The following is a 17,673-nucleotide window of genomic DNA, read 5'->3' on the forward strand; positions in this document are numbered from 1 at the left end:
CAGCAGTTAAGCGACCCGCCGATATGCGGCCGTGAAGTATTGAACGTACTCGCGGCGATTTCATCATCGCGAAAACCACCTCATGTGGTTGTAAACGAATACACTAGTGGGGTCGTAGAGACCCGGCGGGTTAATTAGAAACGCTGTTTTTTTTTACAATAACGATGATTGATATTTGGGGACGACCTATTTCGGCGCTGAAAGGATCCACGGAAACGCCCGCCACCGATGACATAAAAAAACTAATCGAGGATGAAATCGCTGATACGTTGAATTTAACAAGTGTTGACCCAGGTGAAATAGTTGTATTTCAAGACCGCCAGGGTAAATTGAAATCCAGTAATGTGTCGCTGGATGTCGTTTTAACACGACGGCGTGATGCCGCCGAGGACACTATCGCGCTGTATACCAGCGAAGGACGACTCAAGCCGGGTGAACATCTGTCGACGATAACATTAGTCAAAGACGGTTTTATAAGGTTGAATAGATCGGTGACCGAACTTGACGCGCAGGTGAAAAAATCTGTCACCGAGGTGAAAAAATCTGTCACCGATATACAACTCACTACCGCTAGTTTTTTCGGGACCCCGACGGTAACCGAACCGAATCTTGCAACAATAAAAAATACTATTTCGGAGTTTACAACGCTGTCGGGCCAATTTTACACGTTACGAAAAAATGTTAACAGGATCGATGACAACTTTGATAAATTCTTTGGTAAAAAAAATACCAAGCTGGATGAAATCACAACAACTATAAATGATATCACTGCGTATGGACAGGAAATAAAAACAATCAAAACTGATGTTGCAGCGAACAAAAGGAGTGTAGACGTGCATGAACGGGAAATAAAAATAATCGGCGCTAATGTTGCAACGATCATAAATACTGTAGACTCGCATACAGGGGAAATAGGAACGATCAAAACTGATATTGTAACGAACAAAAGGAATATAGACGCGCATACACAGGACATAATGACAATCAGAGCTGATATTGAAGTAAACAAAAAGGGTGTAGACGTGTATAGAGGGGAAATAGGAACGATCAAAACTGATGTTGCAACGAGCAAAAGAAATATAGACGTGTATGGACAGGAAATAAAAACAATCAAAACTGATGTTGCAGCGAACAAAAGGAATATAGACGCGCATACAGGGGAAATAGAAACAATCGAACTTGATGTTGCAGCGAACAAAAGAAATATAGACGCGCATACAGGGGAAATAGAAACAATCAAAACTGATATTGTAGCGAATAAAAAAGGTATAGACGTGCATGAACAGAGAATAGGAACGATCAAAACTGATATTGTGGCGAACAAGAATAATATAGACGCGCATGAATGGAGAATAGAAACAGTCAAAACTGATGTTGCAGCGAACAAAAAAGATGTGGACGCGCATACACGGGAAATAGATACACTCATTACTAAGGTTGCAGCGAACAAAAAAGATGTGGACGCGCATACACGGGAAATAGATACACTCATTACTAAGGTTGCAGCGAACAAAAAAGATGTGGACGCGCATACACGGGAAATAGATACACTCATTACTAAGGTTGCAGCGAACAAAAAAAATGTGGACGCGCATATACAGGAAATAGATATACTCATTACTAGGGTTGCAGCGAACAAGAATAATATAGACGCGAATTTGCGGAGAATAGAAATAATCGGAACTGATGTTGAAGCGATTAAAGACGGACTACCGAGAGTAGCAGAGCAATTCGAAAAAATAAAAATCCCTCATGAGAACATCATCAACACAGTATACACAATTCGGCATGGATCATTCGATTGGACTCCTACACAGAATACAGTAAATACTACCGCAACTGTTAAGGGCATTTATCGATTGACACTGGTTTCAATGATGCAGTTTAATATATTATCGTCGAGTTCATCCGGGTTTAACAATACAATATCAACAATTATAGACAAGAACGCAACTGAACAGTTTACAATTTATGCTGTTGATTGAAATTTAGCCCGGGCAAACATCACATGGTATGTGGAATTTGTAGCGAATCTAAGTAATTAAAAACACTAGCTCTTTTAAAATAAAAATGACCACCAGGGTAATTGAATCAGAGGTATCACCGACGTCACATCAATATCGATTCGATATCGCAAAAGAATTCTCCGCGAACTTGAAAACGCTTTCCGAACAATACCGCGCAAAAATAAAAAAATACCGCAGAAAAATAACCACCATCGACGCGGTCGTGTACTCGGTGTCGGGTATAGTAGCTGGCGCCGGTGTTATTTTATCCACGGTGACCACGATAGCCCCAATCGCTGTTCCAATCGCTATCTCCACAATGACAACAGTTGCTGGAGTCGCCAACGCAATCACTAGGAAGATATCATCGTGTTTTCAGAAAAAACTCAACGAGTATACAGTAAAACATCAAATAGTATCCGACGCGTACTCGAAATTATCCGGGTTGATCTCGTTGTCGATTGATAATTTGTTCATATCCGATGTTGAATTCTCCACGATGGTCCAGTTGTATAGCTCCGCGATGTCAAAAATCGAGGATTTTCAACTGGAAGCCGGAACCACCTGGTTGTTGAAATTAGACACTAAAAACAACGAATAATAATAATGTCGCTGAACCCCGAAGGGTCTCAATTACTTCAGCGGATCGCGGAGAACACCACTCCGGTACAAACAAATATGATATCGATAACGTCAACGAAGCCAGAATTCAGTGTGAACTGCCCGTCGCCGGTTCCAGTGAAGGAAATAGCGCTGGCAAAATTGCGAGTATATCACAGTTGGCCTAATATTCGAGCGGACGCATTTAACGGACAACAACCTAATAACTCGCTGGTTTTTGCATGGACAAATAAGCCCGATGGGACCCCAGACTGGAATGAGGTTACAATACCAACTGGGTCATACCAAATAGAACAAATCAATAAAGAATTTCAACGCAGGATAAAATCGATCACAGGAAAAGAATCAAAAATCGCTATTACGGTTCATGAACCGACGTTATCGTCGACGATTGAAATAAGCACACCGGGGTATATGGTTGATATTTATAACAGTTCAATAAGAACCATACTAGGATGGCCTAAGAATCCACCCGCGGACGCCCCCCCCCCCCCCCATCAACTATCCTCAGACACGATAACGGAGATGGTGGTAGGCATATTGCTCCATACAACGTAAATATTGCATCGGTGATAGCGATTAATCTAGTGTGCGATGTTATCGAAGGGAGTTACCAGGTGGATACCAAGCAATCAAATCAGGCTCAACAGGGATATATCCTTTATTCGTTTTCACCAACAGCCCCTCCGGGATTTTTAATCGTTGAGAGTCCGATTAATCCGGTCTATATGCGATGCCATAATCGGTTTTTAACGAGAATTAATTTCAGACTTACCGATCAGTCAAATAACCTAACTGACCTACAAGAGGAGGAGTTAGTGATCACTCTGTTTGTAAGATCATAGCAGCAGGGGGGGCGATGACATCGACGACGACGTCGATGTGCTTACCGGACGCTGACGACGCTGGGGATCGGCATTAATTAAACCAAATGACGTCCGGACGATCCCCTCGACGACGACGTCGTTTTTTTTTTACCAGGCGCTGACGACACCGGATCCGCTGAGTGCAGAAAGTACTAATTAAGCCAAATGACGTTTGGACAAAATGTCGGATTCGCCCCCCCTGCTGCTGCTTTATTTCAGGTACATGTTCAGTATGAAATATGTATTGACTTATAAAGCAAGGCCGGGAATAGTTACTATCCCTTCAATAATTACATTTTTTCTTCTTTTTAATGCTTCTGTAATATTCTTTTTTATGCGATTATAACACGTTCTAGTGTGTGATGTAAAATATGACGTTTGTTTCCTGTGCCAACAGCGCCATGAGCTGATATGCAAAACATGTGTTGAAACGCACCCGTCAAAATAATCCAAGCAGCGAAACAAAATCAATGAAACAAACCAAATTCCTTTCTTGTCACACATTCATTGCATATTACGGTCATTTACAGCTTTGTTGTAGGTCATTACACCTACGTATTCTCCTCGTAAATTCCTAAAATACAAGTTACAATCGGACCTTGAAGCAAACTGCATGTCCATACATGTTTATGCTTTTGTTCAGCAGCAGAGCCCGAGATAAATACATGTAGACCTTATATTATTTTTATTAGGGTATACATCATTTGTCCCTGTTTGTAATCAGTGTTAGCTAAAAAAAACCACCCCTCTCCTAAACACGGCTGAAAACTATCCCTGAATTTGCTTGTTTTGTTTAATGTGTAAAACCGGCTTGGTGTATAATGTTAAAAAGTTCTACTGAGTGCGGCTACCACAATCTTCAATTACCATAGAACAAAGGAACAGGAAAACAAGAACAAAGAAATAATACTAAGACGAGTAAAATAATAGCAGCCCTCCAAGCCGTGAACAAAGAAATTGCACAGAACAAAAGTATTCTCGAACAAAGGAACGATAGGAACACACACGCAATAAGAACGTAATATAGTTATATAATTTAAGCCTGCTGGCAATTTAATTGTCTGTGCTGTTTTGAAGTATTTAAACTCATTACTCTTAACACTACCCTTATATATTTATATTTTCTCTTAACTAACAATAACAATCTTATTCTATTGGCGCCATTATCCTAAAACAAGTCCACTTTTCTCATCTCCACTAAGCAAAAATAAACTTTTTAATCAAGAGTTAAAATCTAATTAAATAAATAGAATTCAATCAATACCTACAGCATATAACTGATAGCTCTACCTTACTACAATATTAGTAATCAATCCAACTTACATAGGAAATTTAAAAAAGTACCATAAAACCAAAATTTACAATAAATACCATCAATTGAAATCAATCTATACACAACGTTAAGTAAACCTAAAACTATAACTATCCAAACGTAAGGAATTTACAAAAGAAAGATTTCAACTTAATAGTAACTAATCATTATTCCCACTTAGTCAAACAACTAGACAATATGCTCAAAACAAGTATACAAACAAAATGGCGCTCAACGCCAGAAAAAAAACAAGATAGGCAACTTAACAATATCAGAAAAATGTCACTCACCAACCAAACAGAAAACTATTCCCCAATACAAAAAGGACAACTAGACACTAGCTTGAGCCCTTCAAATTAACAAATCCAACAAAATAAATCTAACCTATAATACCAGTTCCCCACACAATATGTTAATCGCAGCAATAAACGATCTTGACCCAACCTCACATATAGACTTGAAGCGCTCTGATCAGATATACGAATATGAGGAATTAAATGATACAATACCCACACTATACGTGGAACACATAATTGCACCCCCATCCCCCCACCACCACCCCGAATTGGACCAACACTTAGATGTCAAAACAACACTACCAACATACAAACTACTTGAAATTCCCCACTTCCAAACACCAACTGGCATCCTGATAAGCAAAGAACCAAAAACCACTATTACCCCACCCAAATGACAGCTAAACCAATCTAAACGTAACAGCTCCAACTACAACTACACGGCAAACTAATACCCGCCCATCCACACTCAACGCAGCAAAATCTAACAATAATGGAAAACAGGATGTCTCAAAAAATAAAATAAAGAAAGAAACAATCTACAACAGCCAAACCCCAGGCCCCTAGGGGATCAATCAAGGTAATAAAACCAACATCTTGCGACTTCAATGCTCACAATGAACTATGGGGAGAAAGTAGAAGGGATAAAAGAGGCAAATTAATTGAAGAATGGATTGCTGAATCCAACCTAACCATACTCAATGATGGGTCTAAAACTCGACTTAATCCTGAGGATGGCTCCCTCTCAGCAATAAATTTTACTATATGGGCACCCAAACTAGCCCAACTTACAAACTGGTGGGTTGATCAAGATAACACATTAGGTAGTGACCTATTCCCCATCATAATCTCCCTCCAAATATCAGTTCAGCACAACCCCCATGAAGCCCAACCCAAATGGAGATATGATAAAGCTGATTGGGATAATTTTAAAAACATCCTAGCCGCTTTTAATAGCAAGGAGCTTGAAGACCCAGATATAACAATATTCCATGATAATGTAATTAATACTATACTTAATGCAGCTACCCTAAATATTCCCCCCCCCCACAAAAAAAAACAAAAAAAAACACTAAAAATAAACAATCCGTACCATGGTGGGATGATCAATGTCAAAACGTACATAGAGATAAAAAAGCACTTAACAAATATAAAAGAACGAGAGACTCAATAGATTTCATCCAATATAGAGACAAAGAAAAACACCTTAAAGGGATCATAAAACTAGCCAGATAAAAAACATGGCAACGCTTCTTCTCCAAATTGAACCTCAAATCTAACTGTAAACAAGCATGGTATAAAATAAAATCTATCCGGAGGAAAGCTATCAACATAACACCTAAGCTGAAAAATGCTACAACCAACCATGACAAAACTGACCTACTTGCTAACCATTTCTCGGCCATGAGCTGTAATACCAATCAAACTAGGAACTTCCAAGAACACAGACAGAAAGCTGAAACCACACTTCCTAACCTCTTTAAAGACCTAGGGTTCAAGAACTCAGATTTAAATTCAGAAATCACACTATACGAATGGAACATAAAGCTAGGGTCTAAAAAAGAAACCTCACATGGGAGAGATAAAATTGAATATATCATATACAAAAAAATCTTCCAAACAATATTACAGTAACCATTATAAAACTGCTCAATCAAATTTGGCGAAGTGGAAAACTACCACTCAGCTGGAAGCAAGCAATTGTCATCCCAATCCCTAAACCAGGTAAAGACCCTAATTAATATTAACTCGTATCGTCCCATCTCCCTCACTAAAAAAATATGTATAATGATGGAAACAAACCTAGCCAACAGATTAAAACACCACTAGAAAGTAACAAACTCCTCTCAGAAAACCAATGTGGCTTCCGTAACAGGCGCTCTACCACAGATCAACTTTTAAGACTAGAAGCGGATATCAAATTTGCTTTCAGCTCCAAAAGGAAATCAGACAAACACTTATAGCAGTCTTCCTTGACCTTGAAAAAGCGTTTGATCTTGTCTGGAACAAAGGATTGATTGCAAAACTCAACCACTTCGGAATTACTGGACGCATATTTAACTGGATCGAAAACTTCCTAACAGGTCGCAGAATAATCACCAGAGGAGGAAACACCACCTCAAAAGAATACACCCCTGAAAACGGTACCGCACAAGGGAGTGTACTCAGTCCTACGCTATTTAACATAATGATTAACGATCTTGACCTAAACCTAGCGACAACGGGTTAACATTTCCCAATTCGCTGATGACAGCGGTGTCTGGAGGACAGGAAACCCTGCTAGCAATCAAGTAGTCAAAGAAATCCATAAAAGCCTAGATAACATAGGGAGATGGGCGGATAAATGGGGTTTTAAGATCTCACATGAAAAAACGATAGCAATGATCTTCTCCCCTAAAGGCAATAACCAGATAGTTTATCCCAACTTCTTTATTCAAAATCAGTTAATCAAATATGCTAAGGTAGTAATATTGCTAGGTATGTTCTTCGATAATCATCTAACTTGGAAACACCAGATTAAACAAAATTGCAATAAAGATATTAATCTTTTAAGAAATCTTAAAGGGACAACCTAGGGATCCAATCAAGAAACCCTGTTAACCATCTACAGATCATTTATCCAAAGGAAAGCAATATATGTTTACACTGGCATTATACCATCGACATCATTGGACGAACTTCATGTCCTCACCGGTGAACTGCCATTAAAAATAGGAAGACAGGAAATGCTCCTCCGATACTCCGATCGATTATCAAATCACCCCGACTCGCATGCTACAAAAGTAACTTTTAGCAAATGCAACAAACCGTTTCGCCGCAAACTAGTTCCTAACTCACCAGGTGGCAAACAAATCCTAGAACTCAGGGGAAAGCTGCCTACACTGTCTCTACAATAAAAGTACGCTCACTCCCCGGACCCAGCCCCTTGAACAAACCCTATCCCTAGGATGAACACTAGAGTCACCAATTATGGAAACAAATTAGAACAAGAATCTAAACTCAGAACCATTGTAGCAATGGAAATACAAGACACATACTCTGGCTTCGTAAAATGTTTCACTGGCGGATCCAAAACAACCGAACAACTCAGAACAGCAGCTGCAGTGGTCATTCCCGAATTCAACATACAAATGGGATCCAGATTACCAGACCACTGTTCTACTTTCACCACAGAGTTCTGGGCAATAATAGAATCATTAAAATGGATTAAAGACCGAAAGGTTTCCAAAGCAGTTATCATCAGCGACTCAGTGTAATAGAATCCATCAAATCTCACAGTACCAAATCAAGAGAACAATTCTTGGCCAGAGCTTTTTATATGCTTAAGGAATTATCTACAGCGGATCAGATAGTTGAATTCGTGTGGATAACCTAGCATTTAGGATCCCTGGTAATGAGATAGCCGACAAAGTCGCAAAAAACATGTTAGGGAACACTAACCCTGCCCCACTCAGATATAGCATGACAGAAGCCCAAAGCATAACAGCAAACCATATTAACCAGAAATGGCAGAAGCACTGGAACTCCACTACAAAAGGCAGGATACTCTACTCCATCATAAAAGAAACCAATAGATCCATCAAACCACCCAAAGTGAACAGCCTGGACCAAACATTATCAATCGCATCGTAAGCTGAAAAACAAAATTAGCCAGAAGTTTTGGCAAACATCTATAACCCAAGCCTGCTAATATCAATTGTTATCACTGCAAAACCATTGAAGACCTGCCACATATATTCAATAGCTGCTCAAAATAACAGGAAGCTAGAATGAAATTTCAAAAAAATCAAACCAAATTGGATCCCCTACTACTTACCCAGATTTCCTTAAAAATAACAACCCCAACATAAATATGACCTACCAAAACATATTTAAATTCCTAGACATATCCAAGCTAAAAGAAAAAAATATATAAAACACCCTAAAAGCATATAACAGACAACCCGAACTCACTTAAAAATAAATTTTCACCAGCAGATGGGCACCCTTGACAGGTCCTGGGGGACCTGAGTACTCAGCAAGTGTGTCCCTCCAGCTTAAAAATAACAACCTGCAAAATATACCTAACCCACCCTAATACTCTCTAAACCCAGATTAATATACATAGGCAGACGGGCGCTTTTATTACGTTCCTAGGGACCTCAATACTCAATAAAGGTTTCCGTGTTCTTAAATCCCAAATATATCCTTTAAAACAAAATACAACAAAAATATTTTTAAAAAATCTTTTCTGCTCTCCTAAAAAACAGCCAAAGTAATAATGTGGCCTAATTCTGTGAAAAAAGCAGCACAGAGTTTTCCATCCAATGCAACCTAGCTCATCTTTAGAACAATTTCAGACACAAGAACCAAAACTCAAAATTCGTGCAACTACATGCATTTTCACCTGTACCCTGGAATGAGCGGACTCCTGCCTGCAGATGGTCGCCTGCCTTCCTGGGACCTACCACCCTTGCCTCAGTCGGACACAAGTAAGCGTGCAACGCGCGCATAAAACGCCTAACATAAATAAAAGCAAATATAAATGAATAGTGAGTGGTACTATGGTGTCAGAATCCTTACACAGTTCTATCAAGAGGCCTACAAGAACTACCCAGTCCAGCAGCTAGTAGAAGCAGCCAACTACAATTTTACGCTACACAGCTACCATTTCCCCGAAATTACCTGAGAGGAAAAAGGACTGTGGAGAAATGTCAAGAAGCAGAAGAAAAACGGGGAACTTCTGCTAAAAAGGCCCTTCTATGGGCTATCAATATTGCTTCTTATCCAGGGAACCATTTTGGCTTGGTATATCGTTTCGATAAAACTATTATGTACACTAATAATAATAATAATAATAATAATAATGAGGACTTTGTATAGCACCTAATCTTTAGAAGCTCTAGGCGCTTTATAACATTAGACAACACCTATAAGATATAAAGCATATATAATGATATGATTACAAAAACACTTAACTTGATCAGTCAATCCACCGGTTCAAAATTCAAACCTTTTATGACCTAACCGAGACCAAGCTTTTTATATGTCGCTCAGACATATTAGTTATTAAAATTTGTAGGGCATCTACAACATACACTATGTACTAGAATTTTTACGATTGTTAGGACGTAGGAAAATTTTACAATTTGTTTTGATTGATTTGACCCAATTGCACAGGTGGCTAACACATTATTGGCATTTGTTATTGTCCATTAGTACAACTAGACTACATTTGACTAAGGACGGGCTGGCGTTCTTGGGAGTGCACGACATCCGTGGATGGCTTGCCGAGTTCCTTGCCCTCTTGCTTCTCTCGGACATTGTATAACGGCGGAAAAGTGGAACAATTTCCACCCGCCTAAAGCTAGGTGGACATAGAACACAATTAATTTTACTGTATGTTCTCTACATTTGTTTCTCAATACTGAACTTTCCACTGTGTGACATTCAATGCAAATCATATGTTAATCTAAAATACCTTCAAAGATGATTTCACGGTGAAGGTCTTGTCAAAGGTTGACCTGCTGTTTTTTGAGATGCTGGACTGTCAACATAGCAGCATGTAAACAGAACACAGATTTCACTTCCGGAACATCACCAAGGCCTTATTACTCACTGCGAACTGTCGCGGAAAAATAGACTAGTGGGAGTACTAATTGTGACCCGATTCCTGACAGGCCCCATTGTTTACGCCAATTTTAGTCAAACTTTTATATTTGCATGCTACACCTATTTCAGCTTTATACATGAAGTCTTTTTAAATTTCCTTGCATATAAAACATGTGACACCTGTCAGAAATTATGTAGTGCTGGTGTTCTACAGGGTGCATGTTTTGATCCAAGTGCTCTTTAGAAACCAAAACTAAATTTGCTATATCTTCCTCAGTTATAGGAATTGTTCAATGCAGTAAAAACCTAATTGTAATACAAGATAAGCCATGTCTGAAAATATGTTTGAAGTTTACAAGTATTGATACAGTAAATTTTTATGGCAATTTAAATAAACATTTAAATTTTAAAAACTAAATTTTATTGAAAACTTAAATTTTCATACAAGTTTTAAAACACAGTTAGAAACATTTTAGACAGAAAAGTTGACTAATGAATGGTATTTAAAATAAATGGTAGTTTGGGTCTGTACAACTGATAAAAATTTTCCCTGTGGTAGTGAAGCAACATAGCTCATAGTGATTTTGGCAGCAAACCGCAATATGCCTGTCCACATACATATGGGTGTACACACTAAAGAAACAATGACAGGTGCTATGTTCCACATTTACTGTGTCAGGTACTTAGGCAATTGTTTTCATAACTAATAGCACATTCAGATTTAAAGTTCTGATGGGACTACTAACATATTTTATAACAAAAATGCATTCCATTTCAATGTCAATAACTACAAAAGGTGACAATGGGTTTCTACGGAGGCTCTACCTTACTTAAAAATGTTGCTGATCTCTCTAGTGAAGACCTAAGCCATGTCTTTGAGGTGCTATATATCAGTATGGTGATATCAACTAATCTTGGTCACTTATGGCAGTACACTGCACATGCCCTTATGAAACCTTGCTATCACCACTGGACTACTGTAGAGCTTCCAAGCTGATCCAACTCTAACACTTTGTTCCAGATATCATGTTAGACCTAGGAAGATACAATACGTTTCACTTAATTGTAGAAAACAATAAGATCTAGGTAAATGAAGTTAAAATGTGTTAGATATGGTGATTTCAAAATAACATTAACGTTGCAAGCATGGGGAAAAATATTAAACTTGACAGAGTGACACTCAGAAATGTGAAGCAATGGTCACGTATTAAAGTGATAAATTGATCCTAAAAATATATGAGGTTTCTAGAAGCATATTTAACTATTTACTGGTTAAATAACTAATCAGGAAGACTATGTATCATAAAGTTTAAGGCAATGTTGGGGTGGTGAGGTTTTATCATTGGTGCAAACATTAGTACATACCAGTAAACAAGAAAGTCAAGTGACAATGTACTAAATTAGAATATATTACTATAAGCAATTATATTCATGAGGGAAATAACAATTTTGGATACTGCAAGTGAATACAGCCAAATGTGGTCAAACAGATCAACTATAGGTACCAATAAATCCCATATCATGTGAATGTGAAATTCTGATCCCCAAAACTTTTAAACAAGGATGGAAATTTGCATATGTGGGACATATACAGTGGACTTGTTAAGATTAAATGTGCAAACATAATTAAAATGATCTGTTTGAACATTTATAGTGTATTTTTAAGAGTGTTGGTTACCAATTATTAAGCTCATTGATTCAGTGGAATCAGATATCAGCTGATGATTCAATACCGCACTCTGTCAAAGTACTAAATTGAAATATGTTACCATACATAGGCATATTCATGATGAAAATAACATTTTGGGATAGTTTCAGTGCACACAGCCAGAAATTTGCCTTATAGATTCACTATAGGTACAATGTCAGCCTATATGATGTACTGAATGTGAACCTCTGATCCCAAACATAATAAAATGTATGGATATTTGTTCATATTTGTTCATGTGGGATATGTAATCATGTTAAGATCAGTTGTACAAAGTTAAATTCAAATAATCTGTTTGAATATTTCTTATGTAATCTTTAGAGTGTCAGTTAACAAACATTATTAGTAATTAATAATGCATAAAGCAAGATGGATAATTAGAATTCCCATAACATCATATAGGCCACAATGCCACACTACACCAATCAGTATCTTAACCAAACTGAATTATAAAATAGAATGCATTTTGTTTTCAACTTACATCATTTTGCTGTTTTCTTACATCCAAGGGTAAATATCCCTGGGGAAAGCATATTTTATCCATTTGACCTGTATTTCATTATCATACAGTTTTAAATGATTTAGTAGAAAACTTGAGTAGGTTCAAGTATAAAGGTTTCATCTCTGTCCTCTCACTAAATACCGTATAACTATGTTTATAAACAATTACTGAAGGCTAAACAAGCATATATGTGTTACTCAGGAAGTTACCCCATCAAAAACACATAAATTAACTGCTTGGACCCCTAATAAATAGTCTGAATGGTAAATACAAAATATAATTTTGTCTTCGTGTATTTTAAATGAAGGTCACATTTTGACTTACAAAGATATTTTCTCTGACAAAATGTGACAAATATCCAACAATGGAGCTTGTATATGGTGTAGGAATATATACATGCTGATAAAATTTAATATCATTCCAAAAAATATTATATATGTGCATTTTGGAGGAAAATCGTTTATTATTTTTTTATATTTTTTTTTTATTTTTTTAAACATTTTTAAAATAAAAATAATTTTTTACTTTTAATTTCATTGTTATATTTTCAAAAGTCAATATACATAACATATTCAAATTTCATGTGTCTATCATTAATAATAAAGATTTTATACCAATTTAAACTTTACTCCAATACTGCACTGACAGGACAAAGAACACAATTAATTTTACTATATGTTCTCTACATTTGTTTCTCGGTACTGACCTTTCCACTGTGTGACATTCAATGCAAATCATATGATAATCTAAAATACCTTCAAAGATGACTTCAAAGTGAAGTTATTGTCAAAGGTTGACCTGCTCATTTTTGAGATGCCGAACTGTCAACATAGTATGTAGACAGAACACAGATTTCGCTTCTGGATCATCACCAAGGCCTTATTACCCAATGCGAACTGTCGCCGAAATACACACAGACAACAACACCCTGATCTCATATTATCAAGAATATACAATTACCTTTAAATCCCTACCAAAAATGCATAAAATGAGATAGGAAAGAATGTTCTAATAATAGACTAGAACTACATTCGTGGGTACTGAACTGGAAGTACTAATTATGACCAGATTCCAGGTGTCCCGATGTGACGTAATCGTTGCGACTAATCGCAACGGACGTTACATACTGCTTGGGTCGACGTCTAGTACAGAAAATACGGACTGAAATGAACTCATTGTGAACATGAGTGTGTGTTGGGCCCATTCCCACTCATGAAAGCCCTTCATTCAGGTCCTTAGAGACATATAGTCCTACGACTTGACGGCTAAATTAGCAGTGCACATAAACGTATGGGGATGTGGCACTGATTCCTTCCACCAGAAACATTTAGCATCCCGCTGTGCGGGAATAAACCCGTTGCACATGCCCTTCTGGGCGCACGCGACGTAAGTCCTCAATCAATCAAATCAAAAAGTGGTTGGTGACGGTCGTCAGGAGTTTTGCTGTTCACATTTGACATGCGCAGATCATGCTACGCTACATCCAGGAAGAAAATCTTTGCTTAAAATGATAGAGTGCATTAAGGGAAAGATTAAAAATATCGTTTACTTAAGTTTAGTGGCGATTGAGGGGGTGCATAATTTGCAGAGTTCCTACTCGTTGTTTTTACTCTTGTAACCTTTTGTGAAGTTCATACCTCTTCCCACTCAACGCCACCTCAATGTTCTCATAAAATTGCATGCCCTCTTTTGCTGAGCACGCATGCGTAGACTCATATTTGCCGTGGTGTAATACGCTGAAAGAGTCTATATTTATAACGTATTCAACAGGCTTCACCTGGATCTGCATAGGTATTATGCTAAGTGTGTTATACACACATGTGCATTGTAAACGATAAATTTGATACGTAAGTACATGTTGCGGTTTTACCAACCTCTATCTGCCGTTCATTTGTTACCCTTTCGTTGAGAATTCTCCGTTGAAATTACAAAGAAAACGCCATTCCATATACGTGTATGCATTAAAAAGTATACCATTAAAAAGGACACTGAAATAAACGCATAAAGACTCTGATACCGAAACGAAAATACTCGAAGCAGATTTACAACTGCACTCATCTGAATGACTCAACGCTTACTTTGCTTTGTAAACCTGTCACTCCTCGAGTAGATCTCATTTTGCCTATATTAGACTTTAAAGTGTGTCAAGGGCTTTTCTACACATAAAGCATAGGGGAGAGGGTACATTACAAAACAAAAGCAACAATTTTAAGGTCATATCAAGCTATGTGGCTGTACCCTTGATGAAACGGAAAAGCAACAGAACAATTGATTATTAAAATTATTATTTTCCGATCTTAAATCGTTCATTTTCTCGGTGATTTGTGATGCAGTCTAAGTTTATTAACTGGTCTTAAGTTTTTTTTACTAAACTTACATAAGTTTATTCATCAGCCTTGCGTAAGTTTATTTACTAGCCTTTACCTGACTTTAGCCTTTACCTGACGTAAGTTTATTTAATAGCCTTTACCTGACGTAAGTTTATTTAATAACCTTTACCTGACGTAAGTTTATTTAATAGCCTTTACTTGACGTAAGTTCATTTAATAGCCTTTACCTGACGTAAGTTTATTTAATAGCCTTTACTTGACGTAAGTTTATCTAATGGCCTTTACCTGACGTAAGTTTATTTAATAGCCTTTACCTGACGTAAGTTTATTCAATAACCTTTACTTGACGTAAGTTTATTTAATAGCCTTTACCTGACGTATGTTTATTTATTAGCCTTTACCTGACGTATGTTTATTTAATAGCCTTTACCTGACGTAAGTTTATTTAATAGCCTTTACCTGACGTAAGTTTATTTAATAGCCTTTACCTGACGTATGTTTATTTAATAGCCTTTACCTGACGTAAGTTTATTTAATAGCCTTTACCTGACGTAAGTTTATTTAATAGCCTTTACCTGACGTAAGTTTATTTAATAGCCTTTACCTGACGTAAGTTTATTTAATAGCCTTTACCTGACGTATGTTTATTTAATAGCCTTTACCTGACGTAAGTTTATTTAATAACCTTTACCTGACGTAAGTTTATTTAATAGCCTTTACTTGACGTAAGTTTATTTAATAGTCTTTACCTGACGTAAGTTTATTTAATAGCCTTTACTTGACGTAAGTTAATCTAATGGCCTTTACCTGACGTAAGTTTATTTAATAGCCTTTACCTGACGTAAGTTTATTTAATAGCCTTTACCTGACGCAAGTTTTTTTAATAGCCTTTACTTGACGTAAGTTTATTTAATAGCCTTTACCTGACGTAAGTTTATTTGCTAGCCTTACATTACCAGTCTTACGCAAGTTTATTTACCAACCTTATGTAATTTTATTTACCAGCAATACACAAGTTTACTTACCAGTCTTTGTCTTATATGACTTTATTTACCGGCATTTGCCTAACATAAGCTTTTTTTTACCAGCCTTGCAAAATTGTATTTACCAGCGTTGCAAACGTTTATTTACCACACTTTGCCTTATTCAAGTTTATGCACCATTCTTTCATGTTTATTTACCAGCCTTGCATAAATTTATTTACCAGCCTTTGTCTAACTTATGTTTATTTACCAGCCTTTGCCTGATACAAGTTTATTTACCAGATTTTCATATGTTTATTTGCCAGCCTTACATAAGTTAATTTACCAGCCTTTGCCTGATACAAGTTTATTTACCAGCCTTTCATATGTTTATTTTCCAGCCTTACATAAATTTATTCACCCGCCTTACGTATGTTTGTTTGCAGCCTTTGTCTTGCATAAGTTTATTTACCAGCCGTACATAACTTTATTTACCAGCGTTTGCCATATATATCTATTTAACAGCCTTTGCCTTACATAGTTTATCAGCCTTTGCCTGACGTACGTTTATTAACTAGCTTACACCAGCTTATTCCTTACATAAGTGTATTACCAGATTTAAATAAGTGTATTTACAAGTCTTTGCCATACTTAGACTTTCTTACCAGACATACGTTTCCAGTCTTAGATATAAAGTTTTTTTTACCAGCCTTTGCCTTACATAAGTTCTACGTTTTACACCCTTACCAACGTTTACTTACCAGGCTTACATATATTTATTTACCAGCATTTGCCTAACATAAGTTATTTCACCAGCTTTTCGCAATCATTAAAGTAAAGGGATGGCTAATAACAATTTTAAATGTTATATGTTTCATGTGAAACAAGAAACAGAGATTTGGTGAATCAATAATCCAAAAAATGTTAAAAAAACAAATTAATACAAAACGAAATGAATCAATGAAAACGAGAAACATTTCGAAGACCATTAAACGGTGAACTAAGTATTTTATTCTTCCAGCCATAGTGTCATTATGGCTGTATCTTTGTCCTTCAACCTGATGTCCGTGACTGCTGTACTAAATGGAAAACATAATCTTCTTTGTCTAAGTCCATGTGTTCCACATTTTGCTGGTATCTGTATTCTGCACTTGGAGTTGGGCTCTATGACAGTTGTTCAAGATACAAAACATCGGAACACAGTAGCACTTCGATTCAGTGTGAAGTTCCGCGCTATTCAGCCAATATTCCTATTCCAAAAACATGTCAAAAACATACAGATCCATCATTTCTAAACAACGAAAGGTTTCATTTAGCACCTCTTTGCTCATATGTCCCAGTTTATAGAGAAGGATTCACGTCCACGCACTTGTCATGTGACACAAAATATTTCTGCCCTCCAAATCTGTAAATAGCCATTGTCAAAAGTGAGTGTTGATTTTCCAGTGCGAACACAAACTACGATATTTATTACTTTT

Source organism: Sinohyriopsis cumingii, chromosome 5, assembly GCF_028554795.1.
Source record: "Sinohyriopsis cumingii isolate HCF-2022 chromosome 5, ASM2855479v2, whole genome shotgun sequence".
Classification (NCBI taxonomy): Eukaryota; Metazoa; Mollusca; class Bivalvia; order Unionida; family Unionidae; genus Sinohyriopsis; species Sinohyriopsis cumingii.